Source organism: Mauremys mutica, unplaced genomic scaffold, assembly GCF_020497125.1.
Source record: "Mauremys mutica isolate MM-2020 ecotype Southern unplaced genomic scaffold, ASM2049712v1 Super-Scaffold_100463, whole genome shotgun sequence".
NCBI classification, from domain to species: Eukaryota; Metazoa; Chordata; order Testudines; family Geoemydidae; genus Mauremys; species Mauremys mutica.
In genome coordinates this window covers 343,799-358,177 of record NW_025423344.1, presented here as the reverse complement: position 1 = coordinate 358,177, position 14,379 = coordinate 343,799, and the positions used below count along the sequence as shown (strand labels likewise).

Here is a 14,379-nt window from a genome sequence, read left to right as displayed (position 1 = left end):
AGCAGCTTCTTGATTGGCTGCAGGTGTTCCAATCAGCCTGTCTGCCTTGTTTCCAGAAAGCTCCTGATTGTTCTGGAACCTTCCCTGTTACCTTACCCAGGGAAAGGGGACCTACTTAACCTGGGGCTAATATATCTGCCTTCTATCACTCTCCTGTAGCCCTCTGGCCTGACCCTGTCACAGTAAGCACAGTGCAGATACCTACTACAGTATAAATCATTAGCCAGAAGTTACTCATGTCGTATGTGCAATTCATCATTTACTACCGTGTAATATGATTTTTTTTTTAATTCACAGAATTTGGTATATTTGAACTATTGAAGTTAGCACTGCATTATGCTAAAAATTGACATTGTTGACGTAAAGACAAACTAAAAACATATGGGGCCCACTGATTTGTTTTATGTTAAGTCTCTGATGCCAACTACCCATGTATACGTGTAATTTACTAAGATTTCCAGGTAGGACTACCATTGCTCGTTGGAGATTAAGCACTGCCATACTGTTAGTTAAATACAACATGTAGACATATCATTCTAAGCAATGCATCTCCTTTTTAGTAATGTACTTTGAATATTGGAATGTGAAATAACTCATATTTTATAGATGCCCCTGAAGTTTCAGTAACTGGATATGATGGAAACTGGTTCGTTGGAAGAGAGCATGTTCAGCTCCGGTGTAATGCTAACGCAAATCCACTGCCCACGGACTTTACATGGACCAGGTGAGTGTTCATGAAAATGAAAGATGAATTTTTCCATTTAAATACACAATCAGTACTTTAATAAAGGAGAGTTTTGAAGGGTGTTACTGGCTTACGACATAGTGGAAACAAGGCCCTTTGACTGCTACTAACTTGTCTGGTTTCAGTACATAACTAATGCACATTCTATGTATTAGAAATGACTGCTGTTGAAATATGTCCCATACTGATGCATCAGACGTATGGATTGAGACATGTGGATGTTGTAAAGACAAATATTGGCCTTATATAGTTGATGGCTCCTAAGAAGCAGTAGCAATTGGGGTGGGAAAGCACAAGTGAGGAATGATTGTTACTCTGAAGTCTGAGCAGTTACCAATGCTTTAGGATAAATCCCCTTATTTTTACAAATGGAATAACTTCTTTGACTGGTGATTGTGATATTGAGTTTCTTGGGCTTAGTGTAAGACATTGCAAAGACCAGTTGTTCAGCCTTCCTCCTCCGTGTGAGCTGGGGACGTGTGTAAAGCAAAGACGCAAAAAACCTGGATATTATTTGAAGAAAATTATGTAAAATTGATATTACATTGAAAATGGGGATGGAAAACACTTGAAGTCTCATTTCAGTCATCAGATTTACCATGTCCTAATGAAGAGTAAGCCACTGTATCTGCTTCCAAATAAGCTGCATGAGATGACTCCCCTCATGACTCAAAACTTAAGTCAACCCGTGTTGACATCTGGTATCTCTGTATGGCTTCCTGTTGTGTGATAAAAGCAGTATTTCATGACTCCAATATGAATTGGATGCGTTTACTGAGAATCCTGCTGCCTGCCATCTGTACTCTTGCATGTTAAGTACGTTCTCTTGGAGGGAGCCAATTCCGGAGCAAATATATGGCCCCAAAAGGTAACTTCCCTTTTACTTCAACTTCACTTGGTCGGTCGGTCTGAAACAAAGAAAAGAATTTGTGTGAGTGTTTAAGTGTATGTAATGCACAGTAATAGTGCTATGAAATCACTGATAGTAATAGTGCTGTAAGAAGCATTAAAGATCAGCTGTGGTATGACCTTGTAGGCTCAAGTTGCTTCCTGGATCAGTTAGAAGAAAAAAGACTAACAGTTTTAGCTTTGTCTACACTGGAACTTCATTGGCAAAACTTTTGTCATTTAGCAGTATTGCGCGCGCGCGCACACACACACACCCCCACCAAACAGCAGAAGTTTTACCGATGAAAAGCGCCAGTGTGAACAGTGCTTTGTCGGCAGGAGTCACTCATTGCACGACTTTTAGCGGCACGGCTGTAGCGGCACAGGAATGTCGCTAAAAGCTGTGTGGTGTAGACAAAGCTTTTAAAAATTGTATTTGAAATGCGGGGTTAATAATAATAAACATACAACCGTTTCTTGAATGAAACCTCCTAAACACGGAACAAAACATGCTAGCCAAGCATTACATTCAAAATGAAGAAACAAATGAAGTAGTCTCAATCGGATCACATTTAAACCAATTGGATTAAAAAAAAATTCCCTCCTATCCTCTCCAACATGTTGTGGTGCAGGTTAAAAGTAGTAAGGACAAATAACTAATCTAGTTTTAAAAGCTTTGTTAACCTTCTCAGTAAAGGGGCTTTCATAACACTTAAACCAATTCCCAGATTTAATTTCATTCCTCATGTGGTATAGGCAAGTCCATAGGCGGCAGGTTTGTATAATTTTTGGTGGGGCCCAAAATGGTGGTGCCCCCCCGCTCCCGCCCTGTAAGCTGATATAAAATGAAGCTACAACGTGTCAGCGCCACAAGATTACAAGGGTCAATTAAAAGTGGAAAGTCAGCACTTGCCTACTTCAATATACAGTATTATATTTTGTTGTACCTGTTGTGATGAAGTGGGAATGTTCTTAATATTTTCTCTGAATACTGTGTGGGTGCCTCAGTTTCCCCTGCAAGATGCCAACTGAAGGTGTTGGGGACAAAGAGATCAGGTGGCCTCCTTGTCCGGAAGAGACACAGAGGCCAGAGGAAGGAGTGTCAGTTTGGAGCTGGCTGGGGAAATGGGGAGAGACTCAGAACTTGGTTCTGGGCTCCCCACCCCGCAAGATGGACCTGACCGAGGGGTTCTGTTTTCTGTACCAACAAGCTCTGTTTAAACTGTGTTCCCATCATCTAATAAACCTTCTGTTTTACAGTCTGGCTGAGAGTCACATCTGACTGCCGAGTTGGGGTGCAGGGACCTCTGGCTGCCCCAGGACCCCGCCTGGGCGGACTCACTGCGGAAAGTGCATGGTGTGGAAGGGCATGCTGAATGCTCTGAGGTCAGACCCAGGAAGGTGTAAGCTTCTTGCCCTGGAGACAGTCTGCTCAGAGAGGAGGCTCCCCCAGAGTCCTGACTGGCTTTGAAGGAGTGGTTCCTCCAGAGTATCCCAGCATCCCCTTCCACACCATGCGCTTCCTGGAAGTCCGCACAGGCACTAACACTCCCTCCTCTGGCCTTTGTCAAGAAGGCTATCATTTTGGGCTGTATAAGTAGGGGCATTGCCAGCAGATCGAGGGACATGATCATTCTCCTCTATTCAACATTGGTGAGGCCTCATCTAGAGTACTACGTGCAGTTTTGGGCCCCACATTGCAAGAAGGATGTGGAAAAATTGGAAAATCCAGTGGAGGGCAATAAAAATGATTAGGGGGCTGGAGCACATGACTTCTGAGGAGAGGCTGAGGGAACTGGGATGGTTTAGTCTGCAGAAGAGAAGAATGAGGGAGGATTTGATAGCTGCTTTCAACTACCTGATAGGGGGTTACAAAGAGGATGGATGTAGACTGTTCTCAATGGTAGCAGAGGACAGAACAAGGAGTAATGATCTCAAGTTGCAGTGGGGGAGGTTTAGGTTGGATATTAAGAGAAACTTTTTCACTAGGAGGGTGGTGAAACACTGGAATGGGTTACCTAGGGAGGTGGTGGAATCTCCTTCCTTAGAGGTTTTTAAGGCCCGGCTTGACAAAGCCCTGGCTGGGATGATTTAGTTGGGAATTGGTCCTCCTTTGAGCATGAGGTTGGACCTTATGACCTCCTGAGGCCCCTTCCAACCCTGATATTCTATGATACTCTAAACTGACCACCAAATTTAAGTTGTGTGTTTTTCCGGTCAGGTGAGGACTCTGGGGCAGGGCTGGGGATAAGGAACTTGGGGTGCAGACAGGCTGCCCCAGGGCTAGGGCCAAAGAGGACTCCCCTCCACCCTCCCTGGCAGCAGCAAGCTCCAGGGGAGGGACCCCTCCTCTCCCCCGCAGTTCACTGCACATGCTCCTAGGGTCCCTCTCAGGTCCAGAAAGCCCACTCGGCTCCCCTATGGTGGGTACCGAGGGGGGAGGTTGCCATCACGTATGGCCTCCCCTGCTGCCACCCCTCACCATAGCCTCACTGGGGATGGGGCTGCCCCTTGCCCAGCATGGTGCAGGAGTGGGGACTGCAGGGTGGTAGCTGGGAAGGGGCACAGTATCACAAAATTCACCTAAGCCCCAGCTGCACAGGTCTAGGAAGCTCCCCTCCCCAGTGGTGTAGCCAGGTTCTAACATCAGGGGGAGCAAACATATCCAATTACTAAAAAAGATGCCAGCCAACATATCCAATTACTAATCAGGTAGTTCTATAACAGGCTGCCCTGACCCCATCACCCCCTGAAGCACAAGGTAGGGGTAGGCACCACCATGTTGTGGAACAAACACTAGACAAAATTACTGGACTTAGTGACGGACAATGCAGGCAGGTGGGTATTATGTCATTCAATCATTCAACCCATAAAATTGCACACATTTTGCCTCAGTGAAATTAAATATCCAGAGAATTACTGGGCCTGTAATGATGATGATGACCAGGGCTTGCTCACCTGTGGCTCCCCCTCCCTGTGCTGTGGAGGCACAGCCAGGCAGGTCTGCATCTGCAGGCAGGCACCCTGCCTCAGGTGCAGCTCCCATGGGCCCTGCTAGCCAATAGACTGGGAGCCTCCCGGCCAATGGAATGGGCTGGGCTGGGCTGGGGGGCGGAAGCCAAAGGGGGAGATTGTAGGGAGCTTTGGAGGAGGGGAGGCAGTGGGGGAGGGGAGTGGGCTGGCACAAAGGGGAGGGTTCTCTGGAGAGGAGTGACAGGGGCACAGGGGTCATTGGGAGTCTCTCGAGGGGGCAGAGGGTTGTGTGGGTCTCTGTGGGGCAGGGGGCTGTGATGGGCGGAGCCAGCTGCAATCTGGGTCTGCTCTGCGGGGGGTGTTGCTATAGTCCCCTCAGGAACCCCCCCCATCCTGTGTATTTTATACCAGCCCCGGGGTGCCCATTGCTGCTCCTTTCCCCACCCACGGCTTCATCTGTCTGTCCCCACAACTCCCCCGGCTGTGTCCGTCTGTCTGTCCCACAACCCCCTGGCTGTGTCCTTGTGTCGGTCTGTCCCACAACCCCCGGCTGTGTGTGTCTGGCTGCCCCCACCACCCCCGGCTGTGTGTGTCTGTCCCCCTTCTCCCCCGCTGTGTGTGTCTGTCCCACAACCCCCGGCTGTGTCTGGCTGTCTGGCTGCCCCCCACTGTGTGTGTCTGTCCCACAACCCCCAACCCCCTGGCTGTGTCTGTTTGTCCCCACCAACCCCCCCCCCCGGCTGTGTCTGTCTGTCTGTCTGTCTGCTCCCCGCTGTGTGTGTCTGTCCCACAACCCCCAACCCCCTGGCTGTGTCTGTTTCTCCCCACCAACCCCCCCCCGGCTGTGTCTGTCTGTCTGTCTGCCCCCCGCTGTGTGTGTCTGTCCCACAACCCCCAAGCTGTGTGTGTTTGTCCCCACCAACCCCCCCCTCCCCGGCTGTGTGTGTATGTGTGTGTGTGTCTGCCCCCACAGCTCACAGGCTGTGTCTGTCTGTCTGTCCGTCCCCCGCCCGTGTGTGTCTGTCCCACAACCCCCTGGCTGTGTGTGTTTGTCCCCACCAACCCCCCCTCCCGGCTGTGTGTGTCTGGCTGCCCACAGCTCACCGTCTGTGTCTGTCTGCTGCTCACAATGCCCAGGGCTGAGAGCCGCTGCCTGTGGCTCGCTCCCCCTCCCTGCTGTGGAGGCGCGGCCAGGCAGCTCCGGCACCGCCCCCGGCAGCTCCCATTGGCTGGGGTTCCCAGCCAATGGGCTGGGAGTCCAGTCGCTCCTGAGGCCCCTCCCGGGAGCTGCCGCTAGTGAGAGCGTCGGGTGTTGGAACGCGGGGACCCCCAGCACAGGGCCTGGGGCCCAAACATTGGTGGGGCTGAGCCCAGCTCCTGGATTATTGGTGGGGCCTGGGCCCCACGGGCCCATATAACTCGCCGCCCCTGGGCAAGTCTAACATGGTTTGTAAAAGAAGAGAAACTTAATTTCAAAAAATTGTAGATGAACTTGTATACAAATTTCTTGTAATAAACTTTTTGGCAGAAACTTAATCATTAGAAGAATGCCGACTTAAAAAGTTGAGGTTGCAATTTATTTGCAGGATACTGGGCTACAGTGCAGAGGGTCAGACCACTGTTATGCAAGGCTGGAGAGCTGGGTCACATGTAGGGTATTGTATTTGCTTCTGAAAAATGTAGTGGCATTTGGGGAAGGCAAAGTTAGAATCTCATCTGTACCTTTGTCCCAGAAAAAAAAAATTCAGTTGAAGTTGATTTCAAATCCAGTTTAAATTCTAAATAATGCGTTTGAATTGAACTGGTGCAGAATAGCTGTATTTTTACATTTTGTCCACTGAATTTTAAGGTAAAGGGGCTAGGTTATATTCTCAGTAATAGTAATAACACACCCTGAGCGATCTTAATAACCTGGAAGTAGATAGACAAATCCATACATGAGGTTAATGAATCCTTGTTTGGCTGGGGAGATGACAAACAAGTGTGTATTGCGGCTGTGTGTTGTGTTCACGCAATGAACTATGCAGCTGGCTATCCTTTGCTTTCTTCTGCCTTTCTCATTTTAGTTTCTTCTTAGTGTTTTTTTTTCCTGTTAGCACAAGTTCACGCTTTGAGAGGGTTAACCCCTTCTTTCCTCTGGGTCCCTGTTCTCTCCCTCACCTCCGCCCTCAACTCCCGGCCCTCATCCGCATCCCCATGTGTGGGTTATGCTGAAGACCCTGGACTTCAAACCTTTCCATATGTGCCACAAGTCCTTCCCTTGGAGTGATGGAGATTCAACCTGCCTCTCTGCTGCTTGGGAGAAATCCACATTCCCTCTAAATGTAAAGTCTACTTAAGATTTAAAAACAGATCTAAAAAATAGAGGTAGGAAAAACATGCTTTCCTATTTATGTAGTGTTTTTTGAGACCCAGGCGGTGAGTCACCCCCAACTATATTGGTTCTATTGTCCAGCTCTGCTTTGGCAGTAACCAAAGACACTAGACTTCCCAAGGAAAGACCCCATTCTCCAGAATCAGACAAAAAAGAGAAAGTCACTTCGTTGATCTGGGTCTCAAGAGACCTCATGTCCAAACAGATATTGCTGAGGTTCCCTTTCCTGCGGTACTGTGATCACAGTAGCATACCTAGAAGTCATCTAGAGAGCTTCCAACACTGGCATCTGACTCAGCATTCATTTTGAGAGTCGGAGGCAAAGTCCTTATTGGTACAGAAGTGGTGAACTCCATCCACTGTTGCACTTCTGTATAGATGAGTCTACAAAACATATTATATCCCTCCAAGAGGCTCAGTATTTATGCTCTCAGCTCTGTGGTGGTCAAGACTTCTAATGAATGGCACAGACTGCATTAGTCCTGTTCAACATCATTGGACAAGGATCTAAAATGATTGGATCTGCTGGGTCATAAGAATTGCTAGTTGGTCTCCTGGTAGTTCAGAGAGGCTTGTTATCAAATCCTGATGGCTAAATGTGACTTCAGTTTATTAAAAATGTTCATCTTACTGAATATGTGCCTCAGGAGCAGAGAGAACAATTTCAGGCCCTCATTGCAGAAGGTCAAACAGCTGCCAAGGCATCTCTCCAGGGTTTGTACAATTGTCAGTTGCATATAACTGTCTATGGTTATGGCAGTAGTCCTGTGCCAACCTTCCTAGCTGTGGTTTTCAGGCCTCCCCTGGGAGGTACAAAATACTATAGAGGACCTTCATTTGAGGGCCGTGAAGTTGTTGAGTGACAACCTGGATGGGTCCTTCCATTCTCTGAAGAACTAATGGGTGACAGTAAGTTCTCTAGGCAGCTGTATACCTGCAACTAAAGAAAACACATCAGGTTACAGAGAACTCAACATTTTTGCCCAGTCCACTACCAACCTATGAGAATGGCTGAACATCCCCTGCACTTGCACACACAGAAAAAAAACAAATTCCCTAAGGAAGGGGTTTCCCCTTCCACAACCTCCCAGCCAGTGATAATCTTCAATGTCTGTTTTGATCCATTGGTTGATAGTGGTAAGGTACTTCTTGCTGTGTATCTTACATTACACTTATTCCCCTCCCACCCTTATGGGGATTCTCTCTCCTATTACCTAATTTCCTGGGAGCTCATCACTTTGGACAGATGGATCCTAGAAGCAATTTTCACTTGCTTCTCCATCCAGTCCATTACCTCCCCATTCCTGTTTAGGGACCCGTCTCACAAGGACTTCTTAAGGCAGGAGGTGAAATTCCTTCTGGCTCTGGGATAGATTGAACATGTCCCATCAGACTTAATTGTGAGAGGATTCTGTTTCATCAGGATAGAATTCTCTTTTTGGCATTTTCCTGTTCAGAAGGCACCCCATGAGGGGTCAGGGGAGCAGACCAATTCTGGACCTCAGGACTTAAAACACCTCCATCCACTTCTGATCATTCAAAATATGACCCTAGGAACAATAATTCTTCGAGTGATTGTTCATATCCATTCAAAGTAGGTGTGCGCGCGCCGCGTGCATGCCAGCTGGAAGATTTTCCCTTAGCAGCCTCCGTAGGGTCAGTCCTGGTGCCCCCTGGAGTGGCACCACTATGGCACCCTATAAAAGGGCCCGCCGACCCTCCACCCCCTCAGTTCCTTCTTACTGTCGGTGACGGCTAGCTGGAACTTATTTTGCGCATAGCAAATTAGCAGTGTCCTATCCTTGTGTATAGTCCATGTATATAGTTGTATTATTATATATAATTCTTCATAGTTGTGGGGTCCTCCCCCCAAGTCTTTGTCTCCCGCTGGGGCATGCTCGGGTCCCCCGGGTTTAAACTCTGCAAGGACTGCGGGAAATTCATGCCCAAGAGTGACCCGCACTCTGCTTGTTTGAGGTGCCTTGGAGAGAGCGACCGATAGGACCGGTGCTCTATCTGCAGTGGCTTCCGCCCGAGAACTCTCAAAGACAGAGCTGTCACGGAGTCCCCAGGCGATGCTCTGGAACTGCTCCCCACAAAGCCAGGCAGGACTTTGGGGAGCCTCCTCTCCCTTGGAGCAGATTTGTTCAGGGCAAGAAGCTCACATGGCTTCACCTCCTGGGTCTCTCCTTGGAGCATTCAACATCCTCTGCCCCTCCGTGCGCTTCCCACAGTGAGCCCGCCCCAGCAGGGTCCTGGGGAAGCCACAGGGTCCTGCACCCCCACTTCGCAGTCAGCCGTGACTCTCAGGCAGCCAGTAAAACAGAGGTTTATTCGATGACAGGAACAGTGTCTAACACAGAGCTTGTAGGTACAGCGAACCGGACCCCTCGGCTGAGTCCATTCTGGCGGGCAGTGAGCCAGACTTCCATGTCTGCACTTCACTCCTCATCCCCATCCAGCACCAGCCTGCCAAACCCCCTCCAGCCCCTCCTCTCTGGGCTTTGTCCCTTTCCCGGGCCAGGAGGTCACCTTGTCCCTTTGTCTCCAACACCTTCAGTTGACACCTTTGCAGAGAAGAGGCCCAGGCCATCAGTTGCTAGGAGACAGAGTGCCAGGCATTTAGGTGCACTGGCCCCTTCCTCTGCAGCAATCACACACCCTGATCCCACCACCTAGATATTAAGAACTGCAGAGGGGACACTGAGGCACCAACACAGTATTCAGAGAAAACATTAAGAACATTCCCAGTTCGTCACAAGAGCTCAAAGACTTAGAGTCCTCCTGATGGAGGCTGCCCTGAGGCTACCCTCGGACCTGGAACTGGCCAAGGCAGTGCCCAGCACGTCTTCCTCGTTGCGGAGCGCCCTGGCACCAACATCAGGACTTAGGGCCCTGCCCAAGTCATCTAAAACCCGGCACTGGACGGAGTTGGGTCATAGGAAGTCGGCCTCAGTGCGGCGCCGCTCACCGTCGCCAGTGCCCGCCAAGAAGAGAAAGCCAGTGAGAGAACGGTCACCCCACCAGGATCTGAGGCCGACGCCGTCCGCGGGTGCAAGCGGACAGGCTGGGCTACAGCCCTCGGCTGCTCCGTCGACTCCTGCACCACAGAGAGGGCGGTTGAGTCCGGACCGGCCTAGATTCCTAGACCTCAGCAGAAACTTGCGCCTCTCTTCTACGCCAGAGGTGTTCGAGGCGGCCTCAGACTTGATGGGACTCCTGGCGCAGGTCTCCCTGCACCGTAGGGAGTTGCCTACCGCAGCCCGTCCCCCGGTACAATCGAGGGGCAAGCTGGCCATGCTGTCGCCTCCCTCACCGCACCGCTAAGGCGGCACCGGACCAGAAAAGAGGCTCCCCGCCGCCTCAGCACCGCTCTCCAACAGCATCAGGTGCTGCTCCCTGCAGGTCCTCGTACTCAGAGACCTCAGACTCAGAGGCAGACTCCTACCACTCCAGCCGGTCGCGGAGCAGGAGTCGGTAGGCCAGGCGTTTGGTCCTCGATCAAGGTCGGCCTCGGTCTCCTCGGCGTCGGTGGCCCCGGCGCAGCTGCCTCCTCCACCAGCACCGTCGCCGGGCAGGGGTGTGCCATATCCAAGTTCAGCACCCCCTAGCCAGGCAGCAGCACCGCCCAGTACCAGTCGTGGTGCCGCATTTAGAATCGGAACCGGCACCGCAACCACAGTACCGTGTGCTGCAGGACTCCGAAAGGCTGCACGCACCGGAGGAAGGGCCGATCTATGTAATTTCCTCGTCTTCCTCCCCGGACGAAGCGGTCTCGGGCATAGCTGCGACACTGGCCCTGGAGGACACTCAAATCCTCCAACAGTTGCTCCAGCGAGCAGCTCAGAGCCTCGCAATCCAATCTGAGGAAATCAAGGTGGACGCGGACCCTGTAGTAGACATCCTGGCTCCCTCAGGGCCATCCAGGATGGCTCTCCCACTGATAAGATGCAGGATGTATCCGCTATAGTCTTTATGGCAAACGCCAGCCTCACTGGCCCCTACTGCCAAGAGAACGGAGCGGCACTATTTTGTTCCCTCTAAAGGGCACAAACACTTGTGTACACACACACACACACACACACACGGACTCCCTGGTGGTGGATGCGGCCAACCAGTGGGAGTGTCAAGGGTTTCAGGGGTCAACATCAAAGAGCAGGGACGCTAAAAGACTCGACCTCTTTGGTAGAAAAGTGTACTCCACGGCAGACCTACAACTCCGCATTGCCAACCAACAGGCGATTGTAAGTCAATATGGTCATAACATGTGTTCAGCCATGTTGAAGTTTATGGAGCTCCTTCCCCAGGACTCAAGGTCAGAGTTTTCGGCCCTAGTAGAGGAGGGAAAGCTAATCTCCCGAGCCTCCCTCCAAGCCACCTTAGATGCGGCGGACTCAGCCTTGCACACCCTGGCCACGGGCCTGGTCATGCGGCGGGGAGCCTGGCTCCAGGTCTCGGGCCTGCCCTATGAGGTCCAGCAGACCATTCAAGACCTCCCCTTCGAGGGGCAGATGTTACTTTCGGAAAAGACGGACAAATGTCTGCATAGCCTAAAGGACTCGCGGGCCATGCTTCGCTCACTGGGCTTGCATACCCCTACGACCCAGCGCAGGCTGTTTAGGCCGCAGACGGCCCCATGCTCCTACCTGCCTCAGACTCGCCAGGAGCTGGGGCGCAGGTGGGGCAGAAATGGCAGGAGGTGTCACCAATGCCACCCCTCCGGCCAGGCGTCCGGTCAATCGAGACCACCATCAGGGCCTAGACCCCATATTTGATGGTACGGTCGAGGACGACCTACCTATCGAGACTCTAGATCCTTCTACCCCTACCTTTTGGTTACGTCTGTCCCACTTCTACCGTGCCTGGTCCCGAATCACGTCGGACAGCTGGGTGCTCCACACAGTAGAGAGGGGATATTCTATCCAGTTCTCCTCCCTCCCGCCCCACCAGGCCCCCTCCCCATCCCTCTTCAGGGACTCGTCTCAGGAGCAACTTCTAACTCAAGAAGTTAAGTCCCTCATGGAGGCAGGGGCGGTGGAGGAAGTCCCTCGGGAGCTCAGGGGCAAAGGCTTCTACTCCCGGTATTTCCTAATACCAAAGGCGAAAGGGGGCTTGAGACCCATCCTAGACTTGCGGCGGCTGAACAAGTTTGTGCGAAAGCTCAAGTTCCGCATGGTCTCCCTGACCTCGATTATTCCTTCCCTGGATCCAGGGGATTGGTATGCCACCCTCGACTTAAAGGACGCCTATTTCCACATTGCCATAATTCCCTGACACCGTCGGTACCTCAGGTTTGTCGTGGCCGATGCCCATCTGCAGTTCACGGTGCTCCCGTTCGGCCTGTCAGTCGCTCCCAGGGTCTTCACGAAGTGCATGACAGTCGTGGCGGCCTTCCTGGTCAGGCGGGGCATCCAGGTATTCCTCTACCTGGATGACTGGCTCATAAAGGGCCGCTCCCAGGAGCAGGTGGAGACCCAGGTGTCGTTCATCAGGCGGACCTTCCTCGATCTTGGCCTCCTCTTGAACGAAGCCACGTCCACCCTGTCTCCGACACAACAAATAGAGTTCATGGGAGCAGTTCTGGACTCCACCCATGCCAGAGCGTACCTGCCGGAATCCAGGTTCCGTGTGATTTCCGAGCTCATCCTCGGACTGCACCACACCCCGATTACCATGGCGCAAGTTTGCCTCCGGCTGTTGGGTCACATGGCAGCATGCACCTATGAGGTAGACCATGCCAGACTCCGGCTTCGCCCGCTACAGTCCTGGTTAGTGACAGTATATCGCCCGGCCAGGGACCCCTTGGACTCAGTGGTGTCCATTGCCCACTCGGTGCTGAGCTTGCTGTGGTGGTGGCTCGACCCGCAGAAAGTGTGCATGGGTGTCCCCTTCGCTGCCCCTCAGCCCTCCCTCTCCCTGGTAACGGATGCCTCAGATCGGGGTTGGGGAGCGCACCTGGGACACCTCAGGACACAGGGCTTGTGGTCACCGGTGGACCTCGAGGTGCATATCAATGTCAGGGAGCTGAGAGCAGTTCGCCTGGCTTGTTTGACCTTCCAGTCCCACCTGGCCGGCAGATGTGTTTCAGTACTCTCGGAAAACATGGCAGCAGTCTTTCATATCAACAAACAGGGGGGTGCACGCTCCTCTCCCCTGTGCAAGAAAGCTCTCGCGCTGTGGGATTTCTGCATCCACAATGCTACCCACCTTCCGGGGGAGCAGAACGGTTTGGCAGACACCCTCAGCCGCTTGTTCTGGGCTCACGAGTGGTCTCTCCGGGTCAACGAGGTCCCAATCCGCTGGGGGTCCCAATCCCCATTGTCCTAGACTATTTGCTCCACCTCAGACAACTGGGCCTCTCCCTCTCCTCGATTCGTGTTCACTTGGCGGCCATCTTGGCTTTCCATCTGGGAGAGGGGGGTACCTCGGTGTTTGCAAACCCGCTGGTCGGGCATTTCCTCAAAGGTATAGACAGTCTATTTCCACATGTTCGTCAGCCGGCCCCTACTTGGGACCTGAGTCTGGTCCTCTCTGCCCTCTCGGGACCTCCCTTTGAGCCTCTGGCTTCGTGCTCCCTGTTGTACTTGTCGTATAAGACCACCTTCCTGGTGGCGATCACCTCAGCCAGGAGGGTGTCAGAGCTCAGGGTGTTTACATCCGAGCCCCCGTACACTGTCTTCTGAAAGAACAAGGTCCAACTTAGATCTCACCCGGCTTTCCTACCCAAGGTCGTCTCACAGTTCCACATGGCTCAAGATATTTTTCTCCCGGTGTTTTATCCGAAACCACACTCTTCCAATGAGGAACGGAGGTTACATTCCCTGGATTTCCGCAGGGCCTTGGCTTTTTACATCGAGTGTACCAAGCCGTTCAGATGCTCAACTCAGCTCTTCATCGCAGTGGCGGATAGGATGAAGGGGCTCCTGATCTCCTCTCAGCGAATCTCTTCGTGGACCGCGACCTGCATCCGGAAATGCTACTGCATAGCTAAGGCCCCTGTCCCTCCGGTCACGGCCCACTCCACTAGGGCACAGGCCTCCTCTGTGGTGTTCCTGGCTCAGATCCCAACTCAGGAGATTTGTAGAGCAGCCACGTGGTCCTCCATCCACATGTTCTTGTCACACTACGCCATCACGCACCAGGTTAGGGATGATGCAGCCTTCGGTCGTGCAGTACTCCAGTCAGCAGTGACCTCCGACCCTGCCACCTAAGGTTAGGCTTGTGAGTCACCTACTGTGAATGGACATGAACAACCACTCAAAGAAGAAAAAACGGTTACCCACCTTTTAGTAACTGTTGTTCTTTGAGATGTGTTGTTCATGTCCATTCCAATACCCACCCTCCTGCCCCTCTGTCGGAGTGCCGGCAAGAAGGAACTGAGAGGGTGGAGGGTCGGTGG

General features: G+C 51.9%; 1 protein-coding gene across 1 annotated transcript in view; it reads left to right on the top strand.

Annotated features, from left to right (window-relative positions):
• The first annotated feature begins 667 nt into the window (after positions 1 to 667).
• Positions 668 to 14,379, top strand: part of LOC123361310 (nectin-3-like) — a 29,143-nt gene continuing 15,431 nt past the window's right edge. Inside the window, exon 1 of the mRNA XM_045001367.1 lies at positions 668 to 724. The gene's annotated coding sequence lies outside the window, so the exon portion shown is untranslated. The remainder of the gene's footprint in view (positions 725 to 14,379) is intronic.